The sequence below is a fragment of the Chanodichthys erythropterus genome, chromosome 8 (assembly GCF_024489055.1).
Source record: "Chanodichthys erythropterus isolate Z2021 chromosome 8, ASM2448905v1, whole genome shotgun sequence".
NCBI classification, from domain to species: Eukaryota; Metazoa; Chordata; class Actinopteri; order Cypriniformes; family Xenocyprididae; genus Chanodichthys; species Chanodichthys erythropterus.
The window spans coordinates 6,375,989-6,386,259 of NC_090228.1; the positions used below are offsets into that span (position 1 = coordinate 6,375,989).

At 36.9% G+C, this 10,271-nt stretch overlaps 1 long non-coding RNA gene across 2 annotated transcripts; it reads right to left on the reverse strand.

Annotated features, from left to right (window-relative positions):
* Window positions 1–114: 114 nt before the first annotated feature.
* Window positions 115–9,589, reverse strand: LOC137024285 (uncharacterized). 2 transcript variants are annotated; one of them, XR_010895668.1, is made up of 5 exons: window positions 9,444–9,589; window positions 4,737–4,793; window positions 3,727–3,809; window positions 1,031–1,125; window positions 115–870 (listed from the first exon to the last, which is right to left on the reverse strand). It is a non-coding gene; the product is annotated as an uncharacterized lncRNA (long non-coding RNA). The 2 variants fall into 2 exon arrangements; XR_010895667.1 differs by lacking the exons at window positions 3,727–3,809; window positions 4,737–4,793; window positions 9,444–9,589 and adding an exon at window positions 1,747–1,859.
* Window positions 9,590–10,271: the final 682 nt, after the last annotated feature.

Genomic DNA, 10,271 nt, shown 5'->3' on the forward strand with positions numbered 1-10,271 from the left:
TTGACATGTAAAAATGAATAAAGATCTTCTGACTGTGTGTACATTTTGTATTTGTTAATCTTTCTGTTGCTTATGTGAAATTGTTGGCATTTTATCCAACAAAGTGGCCCAAGTTTCCAAATACAAACAGACAAAATAAACTTCAGTGTCTTCAGACAGAGGCTTGTGATTTAAACAAGGTCTCCTGTGTTCAAATCCCACAAAGTTGATAATATAATTAATGTTGTAGCTTAATTAAAAATATAAATGACCCTTACAAACCACCTACTAACCTACCAGACTTAGTGGCTCAGGTCATAAAACATTGTGCTTTAGTTATGGAGACCTGAGTTCAAATCCCACTATAGCCTACGGTACATTGTTGCCATTATATTTCACAAAGGGCCCAAACGCCAGCACTCAGTGTGAAAGTCACAGTGGCATAAGTGAATAAACACACGTTTTCTGATGATGAGACTGTGATAGAGACATGGGTTCAAATCCCACTATTGCTAACATTAAATTGTTGGCATTATTTCCAACAAAGTGGTCCAAATGCCCAACCTCAGTGTGAAAGTCACAGTGGCACAAGTGGCTAAACACACGTTCTCTGGTGGTGAGACTGTGATAGAGACATGGGTTCAAATCCCATGACTGAAAGCTTGAACTAGTTTATTGTAAATCACAGGTCAGGAAATAGTGAAATATAAGTTCCTGCACATGTTCAGACATGAGATCTGTGGCTCACAGGTTAAGAGCGCTGCATCACGGGTTCAGAGGTTGCTGGATCTCAGCGATATGAGTGAATGGTGTGAGCATGAAGGGGTGGGGATGAGTCGGGTCCCCCCCTGAGCCCCGGTACCATGTGCAGCAGGGGTTATACTTTTCTGTCTGGAAAAAAAAAAATTAGCTGTATAAAAATTTTGGACCGCCGTCCCTTCCCCACCTACTTAGGTTACCATCATTTGCTTTTCAAAGGGACCACCCCTCAAAAAGAAAATGATAGTAACCTACGCATTTACAAGCCAAAAACACACATTACAAGCCTTACCTGTCCATCAGCAGAAGTCCATCATTACAGTCAATCTCTGTCCACACTTCCTACAGCTCTGCTTCTGATGACTGGGTGTCCAAAAATCCCTTATTCTGTAGAGAAACACATAATAAACACACACATTACTCCATATCTATATCTAAAACATCAGATTAAAAAGATAGCTCAAATAATAGCTCATAAATATAAGATGACATATGTTAGTGCTGCCAGTTAAACAAGTATAAATATTGAACACTGCAGCTCAACTAAAGCATGAAGCAGCAGAACATCAGAGCTTCACACTCCAACTGACTCTAATAACAAACATCAGTCCAGTAGATTATTGCCTTCAGTAAGACTACAACAACAGCGATGACAAAAACACCATTTCTTATTATTCTGCCTGATAATATGAATATCAGACGGTGATTCATTCAAAGATTATAAAGGAAACGCAACAGCTACAATTCATCTGTTCTTGTGAAGGTGTGAGTGTGAGTTCAGTGAGAGAAGAGCATGTAAACAAACTGAGAAACTTTCACAGAAGACGCGACTGCCTTCATATAATAACAAGCAGCATTTAAACAACAAGATTGAGTTTAAAGACACTGAGAAAATGAACCTGACAAGCCCTGCTGTGACATCAACAGAACCATGTTTCAGTACAAACACAATCCAACTAAACAAGGATCATTACTAGAGAAATTCAGTTTATGTGTAAAGTGACTTACCGAGGAGTTAATGACACTCGATTCCCGCATTTTATCGCACTGTGAGTCGGTTTATTTGCTGGAATATGTGCAGTTGTGTGATAATAGCTGTCATCTGCACGTGTCGTAGCGACTGTCATCAAGCGTCATTGTTGTCAAGGACCCAAAGGTGTCGCGCTGACCGTGAAACACGCTCGCGCCGCCTAGTGGAGATGATGGTAAACTGCGCTCGAGTTTCTGTCACTGCTTTCAGTGCTGTAGCGTCAAGCTAGTGTTCTGGGCGAGTGAATTTATGGTCTGGGTGAGAGAGCTGAAGTTTAATTTTCACATATTTGAAAACTAATCAATGTTTTGTCAGGATGTGAGTCAGATCAGCTCTCATCTGATGGGGTAAGACAGATAAAATGATCTGCTGAAAGTCACGGGCCTCGAGCGTAAACACAACACACGTGACGAAAGAGCTGAGATTCATTTAGTTTGTTTTTCTGTCAAATATATTTGTTTTTATCTGTCTTAAGTCATATTTATCACGTTTGTTCACAGTTAATGATATAACGACTAAACATTTAATGTTTAAAAGCAGTGTTTTACTCATTAATATAACAGGCACGTGCATTTCAGTTTCAGATCAGAATTTCAGCGCCGTCTTGTGGATAATAAGTGTATCTGCATGAACCACAGCAGTATGAAAGAAAGAACAGAAAACTATAGGATGAACTTATTAAATCTAATTTACTGAAATAAACATATAGCCATCAGACTATGCTAAATAGTCCGGTTTATTTATTTATTTATTTAAATGACAAATATCCTTAGAAACACAAGATTAGCTGAAAATACAGCAGCATGTGAAATGTTCTCCTGTTTTCCAGCAACAGACTCATTGAGATCTTCTGTGTCTCTGATGAGGAGGAGGTGAATTTAAGAGTCCTCTGAGGTCAGAGTGTCTCCCCCTTGTGGACGATAAGTGTATCTGCATTCATATATGAAGAAAAGAAATAAAGCAGGACTGTCTGTCTAATCCTGCTCCTGGTGATCCACTTTCCTGAGTTTAGCTCCAACCTCATTACAAACACCTGAAGCAGTTAATCAAGGTCTTCAGCTTTAGGTGTGATGATCTCTGTGTTTCTAATTCATATCAAATCAATTTACTTGAATAAATAAATGCTGTTTACAAGTCATGTGTGTGTTTTCAGTTTGAGTTTGACATGTAAAGAATGAATAAAGATCTTCTGATTGTGTAAATTTTGTATTTGTTAATCTTTCTGTTGCTTATGTGTAAATTGTTGGCATTCTATCCATACAAAGTGGCCCAAGTTTCACTCAAATACAAACAGACAAAATAAAGTGATTCATGTGTCTTCAGACAGTAAAGGCTTGTGATTTAAAGCCAAGGTCTCCTGTGTTCAAATCCCACAAAGTTGATAATATAATTAATGTTGTAGCTTAATTAAAAATATAAATGACCCTTACAAACCACCTACTAACCTACCAGACTTAGTGGCTCAGTGGTCGATAAAACATTGTGCTTGTAGTTACGTGGACGACCTGAGTTCAAATCCCACTATAGCCTACGGTACATTGTTGCCATTATATTTCACAAAGGGCCCAAACGCCAGCACTCAGTGTGAAAGTCACAGTGGCATAAGTGAATAAACACACGTTTTCTGATGATGAGACTGAGGTAGAGGCATGGGTTCAAATCCCACTATTACTATCATTAAATTGTTGGCATTATTTCCAACAAAATGGCCTGAATGCCAGCACTCAATGAGAAAGTCACAGTGGCACGAGTGGCTAAACACATGTTCTCTGGTGATGCGACTGTGATAGTGGCTTGGGTTCAAATCCCACCTCAATCATGACAGACACCTGAAAGCTTGAACTAGTTTATTGTAAATCACAGGTCAGGAAACAGTGAAATATAAGTTCCTGCACATGTTCAGACATGAGATCTGTGGCTCACAGGTTAAGAGCGCTGCATCAAAGAAGAGGTCTTACCCATCCATGAGCAGATGTCCATCATTTCAGCGAATGTCTGTCCACACGTCCCTGGGTGTAACGCTCCAAACACATCTCTTATTCTGTAGGATACAGACACAGAATGTCAGAATATAAAAGGTAGTTTAAATAATAATAGTTATGCTGCCTTCACATGCTATTGGATATTTCCCATTATTTCCCAAAATTCCCCATACTTCCCATTTCTCATGTCGTGATTACAAGCTTGTCGCATTCAAGTGCTTTGCTGTCAGAAAGAACAAGAGTCATGAAGGACAAATATTCTTGCCTATTTTTTGGCAACCATATAAACATTCACCGCACTATCTAGGAATTTCAGTCAAATATAGGCTGTTTTTGCTGTGTATAAAACATACAATATGCTTCAAATGACTATTCATATATGTAAATATGCACTACTTTAACAACAAGACAAGGTGATGTGGCTGTTATGGAAAAAAATAATAAAGACTACCAGTCACAGCAGCAATCGTTCTGCCCTCCATCATGTTTAACGTTTATGGCTTGTCCAACTCAGCAACTTGGGTATCAAAATTATCCCTGAGCTTCCCAGTGGTAAATACTCATGTCCAATTTTTAACTAGGAAACTCATATTAATACATGGAAGTTGACAAATATGCTATAGAGCTGGATAATCAGGATGAACTTGATCTAATGATCATGTGCACTACAAAGACTACTGACATTGAATAAACACATTACACATCCTGAAGTGATGCAGCTCTCCTCAAGAATGTTTATAGAAAAAATATTTCTAAAGTTATTACTTAATATATTATCGTTCAGTGTCAATGAATCCATGCTACTGAAGTTAAGGGTTTTGCCCTGTGTTTCTGTCTCTTGTTAATGTACTGCAGGATACTGGGCAAAAACAAATTGGACAGGAATACAACTACAGATCAGTCTTTCTGCACAGGGTTACCTGGAACAGTAACTTGTAAAGTTTACACATTTAATGTAGACAAGAAAAGATCATAGGATCACTCACCTGCTGATGGTTCTTGTTCCAGGTGTCACTAGAGAGCAGCGTCACAATGAAGAGAGTCTGCAGAACAGAAAACTGAGAAGTTCATTATCGGTGATAATAGACACTGTACTCTCACATACTTGGTCTCACACTCTCATGCCACCCAACAATATTTCACACCAAATAACAAGACGGCGTGAAATAATTCAATAAATCTTGAGTGTAGGATTTTCCCATCACTGGACGTAATTGGTCTAAAACAGATATTCTTGCAAGATTCTGCATCAATCAAATGTGTTACTTATTATTAATTTTCAATAGCTAGCTGTCTACAGTGGCGGATGGAGAATATGAAGAAACGGGTATATGTGTTCCCAATCTGGGGCACAAAATTAAAAACCTGCCAAAGCATACTCAACTGTATCGCAAAAGGTTCATTACTTTAAAGGTGCCCTAGAACGTCTTTTTAAAAGATGTAATATAAGTCTAAGGTGTCCCCTGCATGTGTCTGTGAAGTATCAGCTCAAAATACCCCATAGATTTTTTTTTAATTCATTTTTTTAACTGCCTATTTTGGGGCATCATTAACTATGCACCGATATATAGGTTGCGGCCCCTTTAATTCTCGTGCTCCCCGCCCACGGAGCTCGCACTTGACTTGAACAGCATAAACAAAGTTCACACAGCTAATATAACCCTCAAAATGGATCTTTACAAAGTGTTCATCATGCAGCATGTCTAATCGCGTAAGTATTGTTTTTATTTGGATGTTTACTTTTGATTCTGAATGAGTTTGATTGTGCTACGTGGCTAAAGCTAACATTACACACTGTTGGAGAGATTTATAAAGAATGAAGTTTATGCATTATACAGACTGCACGTGTTTAAAAATGAAAATAGCAACGACTCTCTTGTCTCCGTGAATACAGTAAGAAACTATGGTAACTTTAACCACATTTAACAGTACATTAGCAAAACATGCTAACGAAACATTTAGAAAGACAATTCACAAATATCACTAAAAATATCATGATATCATGGATCATGTCAGTTATTATTGCTCCATCTGCCATTTTTCGCTGTTGTTCTTGCTTGCATACCTAGTCTGATGATTCAGCTGTGCACAGATCCAGACGTTAATACTGGCTGCCCTTGTCTAATGGCTTGAACATGAGCCGCCGTATGCAAATATTGGGGGCGTACATATTAATGATCCCGACTGTTACGTAACAGTTAATCAGTTAATTAATCTGTGATCTGTCGTTTTTAACTATGCCTATAACTTTATTTCATAAGTTAATGATGTTATTTATATAGATTTTCTTTTCTTTATGAAGAATTTCTTTATTGTGCAGCACTTTGGTCAATGCTCTGTTGTTTTAGTAGTGCTTTATAAATAAATGAACTGAACTGAAGCTTCGGACGTCATATATCATGTACTAGAGCTGCACGATTCTGTATTAGGGCTGCAACAAACGATTATTTTGATAACCGAATAATCTAACAGTTATTAGGATGATTAATCAACTAATCGTTGATTATTACACTGGTTAAGCAGTATGCTTTGTTTGATTATTCCCCTTTAGCAATTAGTTAAAATATTGAGCTATACTTTAATAAATAAATCAAGGAACTCACTTCAGCTTTTGAAAGTGTTTTTAATGAATTTTGAGCCAACTGAATAAACCTTCATGTTTCCTTTCCTCCACAGAAGTCATCAACAGTCCAAGTGTTACAATGTGTTTTTATATAATCTGAGAATTGTAATAATAACTTTTTAATAAGAGTAAAATATGAATATGTAATAGTGCATTTTTTAATGCTCCTCTCTAGATTCTCTCTTCTTTTTTAGAGTTTATAGTCATTGAAAGGCTTTCCTGAGGTAAATAACATTTGCAAGCTGTTTAATTGACGTCTTTCTGCGTTTGAAACTCTGATTAAGCGATGGATTCATTACAGCAAGTTTTACTTTATCTTTCAACATACTTTTTGATGTTCATTCATGTTTATTTCGTGCTGTAATAGAAAAAAAAAAGGAAGAGATAACAGGTTCACGTGCCGCTTGACTTGAGGCGCTACAGCGATCTGTCACATTAAAGAGAGCCAAAACCACATGTATTGTTTGAATCTTGTAGTAAAACGACAGAATTTAAAAGCTGAGACTTTGTTTTATATCAAAAGTAACCTAATCTGTCTTGTCTGTCCTCTATATATCTTTCACTGCGAGAGAAAATGGACGTGTGGCGTGAGAACAGTGAGTTTGAATGAGAGTTGGTGGCCCTGCATGACAACAGTTTTTGTAGTTATGCTAAACGTTATATTTGTTATGTTAAACTCCCACATTTTACAGGTTCGACATCGTTTGTTTTGTACTATTCACTCCGAAGCGCCGTGTCTTCTTCTATTGGACTGGATCCGGGAGAGCTGCATTACAGTATTGCGCTACAGCGCCCCACTGGCCAAACCGCGTTATTGCAGGCCCTTCATATAGGTCATATGTTTGTCGACAATTTTTTATTTAATGTTGATAATATCGACTAATCGTTTCAGCACTATTCTGGATAAAATGAGAATCAAGATTTTTTTCCCCCCACGATTCTGAATATAAAACTAAACAAAATAACATGTAATTTACTAGAGGTTGTAACAAAATATTAATTGCTGGAGAAATGTTTAATTAATTTGAATGAATTATAAAAAAATAATTCAATGACTCATTAATAAATACTTGTTTCATTACTGGATGAATCAGTTGCTACGTCCCAATTTGCATAATCTCTGTCCTAAATAGTATTCGAAATAAGAATTAGTATGTCCCAAATTGTAGTATGTTGAAATGAGTATTCCAAAGATACTCGGATAGTCTACTTTTATAGTCTACTGTACTTTTTCTTTACAAAAACAGTAACGTTACATTCTTTTAGGACGTAGTATAAGTAGGCAAGTTTTTTTGTTCATAAAAATGAATGTTTTGAATGAATGATTCAATGACGAATACATTTTTTAAAAGTCACTTGTCGCCACCTAGTGGCGTAAGATGTAATTAAAACTGTTATTGGAAACGCCAAGTTAGGCCCCATTTACACTAGTGTAAAGAGAAGGGTATTCCTGCACAACCGGAGGCTGCAGTTTCAGGACCGCATTTCTAGGACCGCGGTTCTAGGACCCTAGTTTTTCGTGACAGCGCCACCTACCGTACTGGATCAACACTAATTAAAGATGAACAATGTGGACAGCAATCAAACGGTGAGTACCGATATTTAATTAAGTTTTATTTGATAACGTTTAAACGGTGCGAAGTTTACATATTGAGAACTGCTAACTATTAATTAATAATTAATTCCCACCAAATTAAGAATTTGTGAGCTAGTTTTATTAATTACTACGATGTTAATTCATGGCCATGATTTCATAAATCCTTGTTGAGTTTTAATGACAAAGTATTATAAGTGAATCTAGCCAGAACATTAATTAAACTTATCAGATGACAAGAGCATGGTTGATGTAAGGTTTGTAAGATTTACCTGCAGCTTAATGTATTAGTGTGAACAGTGGCTTAATATTCGTTGTTTTACCATATTTAAGTATAATATATATATAATATATATTCCAGTTGAATATGTTAAACAAATGTTTCTTATTTATCTGTCTCTGTCTCTCTCTGTCTCTCGCTCTATCTTTCTCTAGAGTTGAAGCCTACAGCCATTCTATCCATGCAGCAACTGATGGAAAAGGGGTTCGCTTTGGTGCTGTTGTCGCAAAAATGACATACATATAAATAAACAAACAAACATTCTTGAATCATTCTTGTGTCTTGTCTTGCCTCTCAACAACCTTTAAAATATCGGCTGTAATTTAGTGACTGCATACGCTGATTCCAACTTTAACTTACTTGATAATGAGCTAATTCACTTTAAGGAGGTTAATCAATATACTGTATAATTCAAGAGACTAAGACTTAAAGTTCTCCATTTTTTACAATTGTTTTAAAATTGATATACAATTTTCATTTATATTTTGTGTAAATTCATGTTTAAATTTAAAATTGTGACTCAAAGCACACTTAGTAATTAACCTCTCTGAAACTGCAGCCATCGCTATATCATCCAGTACGGTAGGTGGCGCTGTCACGAAAAACTAGGGTCCTAGAACTGCGGTCCTAGATCTGCGGTCCTGAAACTGCAGCCTCCGGTTGTGCAGGAACATACTATTGAGTGTAAACCTGGTGTAAACGAGCTTCCATACCTTCTCGACTTGTTAAATTAAAAAATCCCGCAGTTTTCCAACCGCTCCACTAGGCGGCACAATCGAGCATCACTTTCAGCCTGACACCTTCAGATCCTTGACAACATGATGCATAATATGACATTTTAATGTCAGGAAAGTACAGATCCTGCAGATGACAACTCAGTGACAGACTCAGCAACACATATTACAGACCGCCAGCAAAGTAAACCGACAAAAACTGCGATAATTCGACTACGCGACTCACATATAAGTAACTTTCCGCGTGAAGCGCTTCCGTAAAAGTCCTTATTTTTGTATTAGAGTAATTATATAAGTTTGTATTGATGTATTAGTGTTTTAAAGCCAGAAACGTCTGTCATTTACTGTCTCCACTCGCTCTCCTCTACGGCAGAATGACAGTGAGGGCGGATCTGAGAGTCGCGCGAGCAGAGAATGATGCCGCACGTGGGTTTGTTGTGTTTTCTTCTGCTCTTCTCTCACCTGCGCTCAACACCTGCCGCTCCTCCGGACACTTCTTAGAGCGATTAAGAACTTAAATAAAGGTGTTTATGTTCTGACATCTCCAATTGAGAAACTACACAGTGTGTTTGTGCTGCTGGTCGGCTGCTGGTGGTCTTGGGGGCGGGACTTTCTCTAGGAAGCATTTGATTGGACAAAATTCTTGTCGCGCAAGCAGAGTCATCAATATTTCTGATCTGTGAAATAATATAATTCTGTGGAGAGACTACATTTCTGTACAACACTAATTTAAATTTTACTAATTTTTATTTTCTATTATAAGTACAATAATACGCAATAGTATTTGCTGTAGTTACAACAGACAAGCAATCAAATGCAATCTGGTTGCAATTTTCAGACAGTGACTGGATGCTTAAGATTCTGCTTTGCACTTGGCTTTCATTATGTACTATGTAGCATCTGATGCTATTGTTTTATATTTTTTTTTAGATCTTTGTTTTTCAGACAAACTGACAAGATACCAGTACTGCTGTTTTTAAATCCCAGTGTTTTATCATCCATAACAAACTTTTCAGTATCTTGTTATTTCTGTTTCTGCAGACCTTCCTCACCATGATGCTGCTCTCTGTTGTGACGCACCTGGAATATGAATCATCAGCAGGTGAGTGATCTTATGATTTTCTATTATCTCTTGCCTCATAAACTTATAAGTGTATCAATAAAATCTTTATGGAATGAAGATTCTCAGCATTATGTAAGGAAAATTAAACATTAATATTCAAATTCTAAATATTTACTTATTTTTAATAGTTTTAATAGTATTTTATATATTTACATCATATTTTAAAT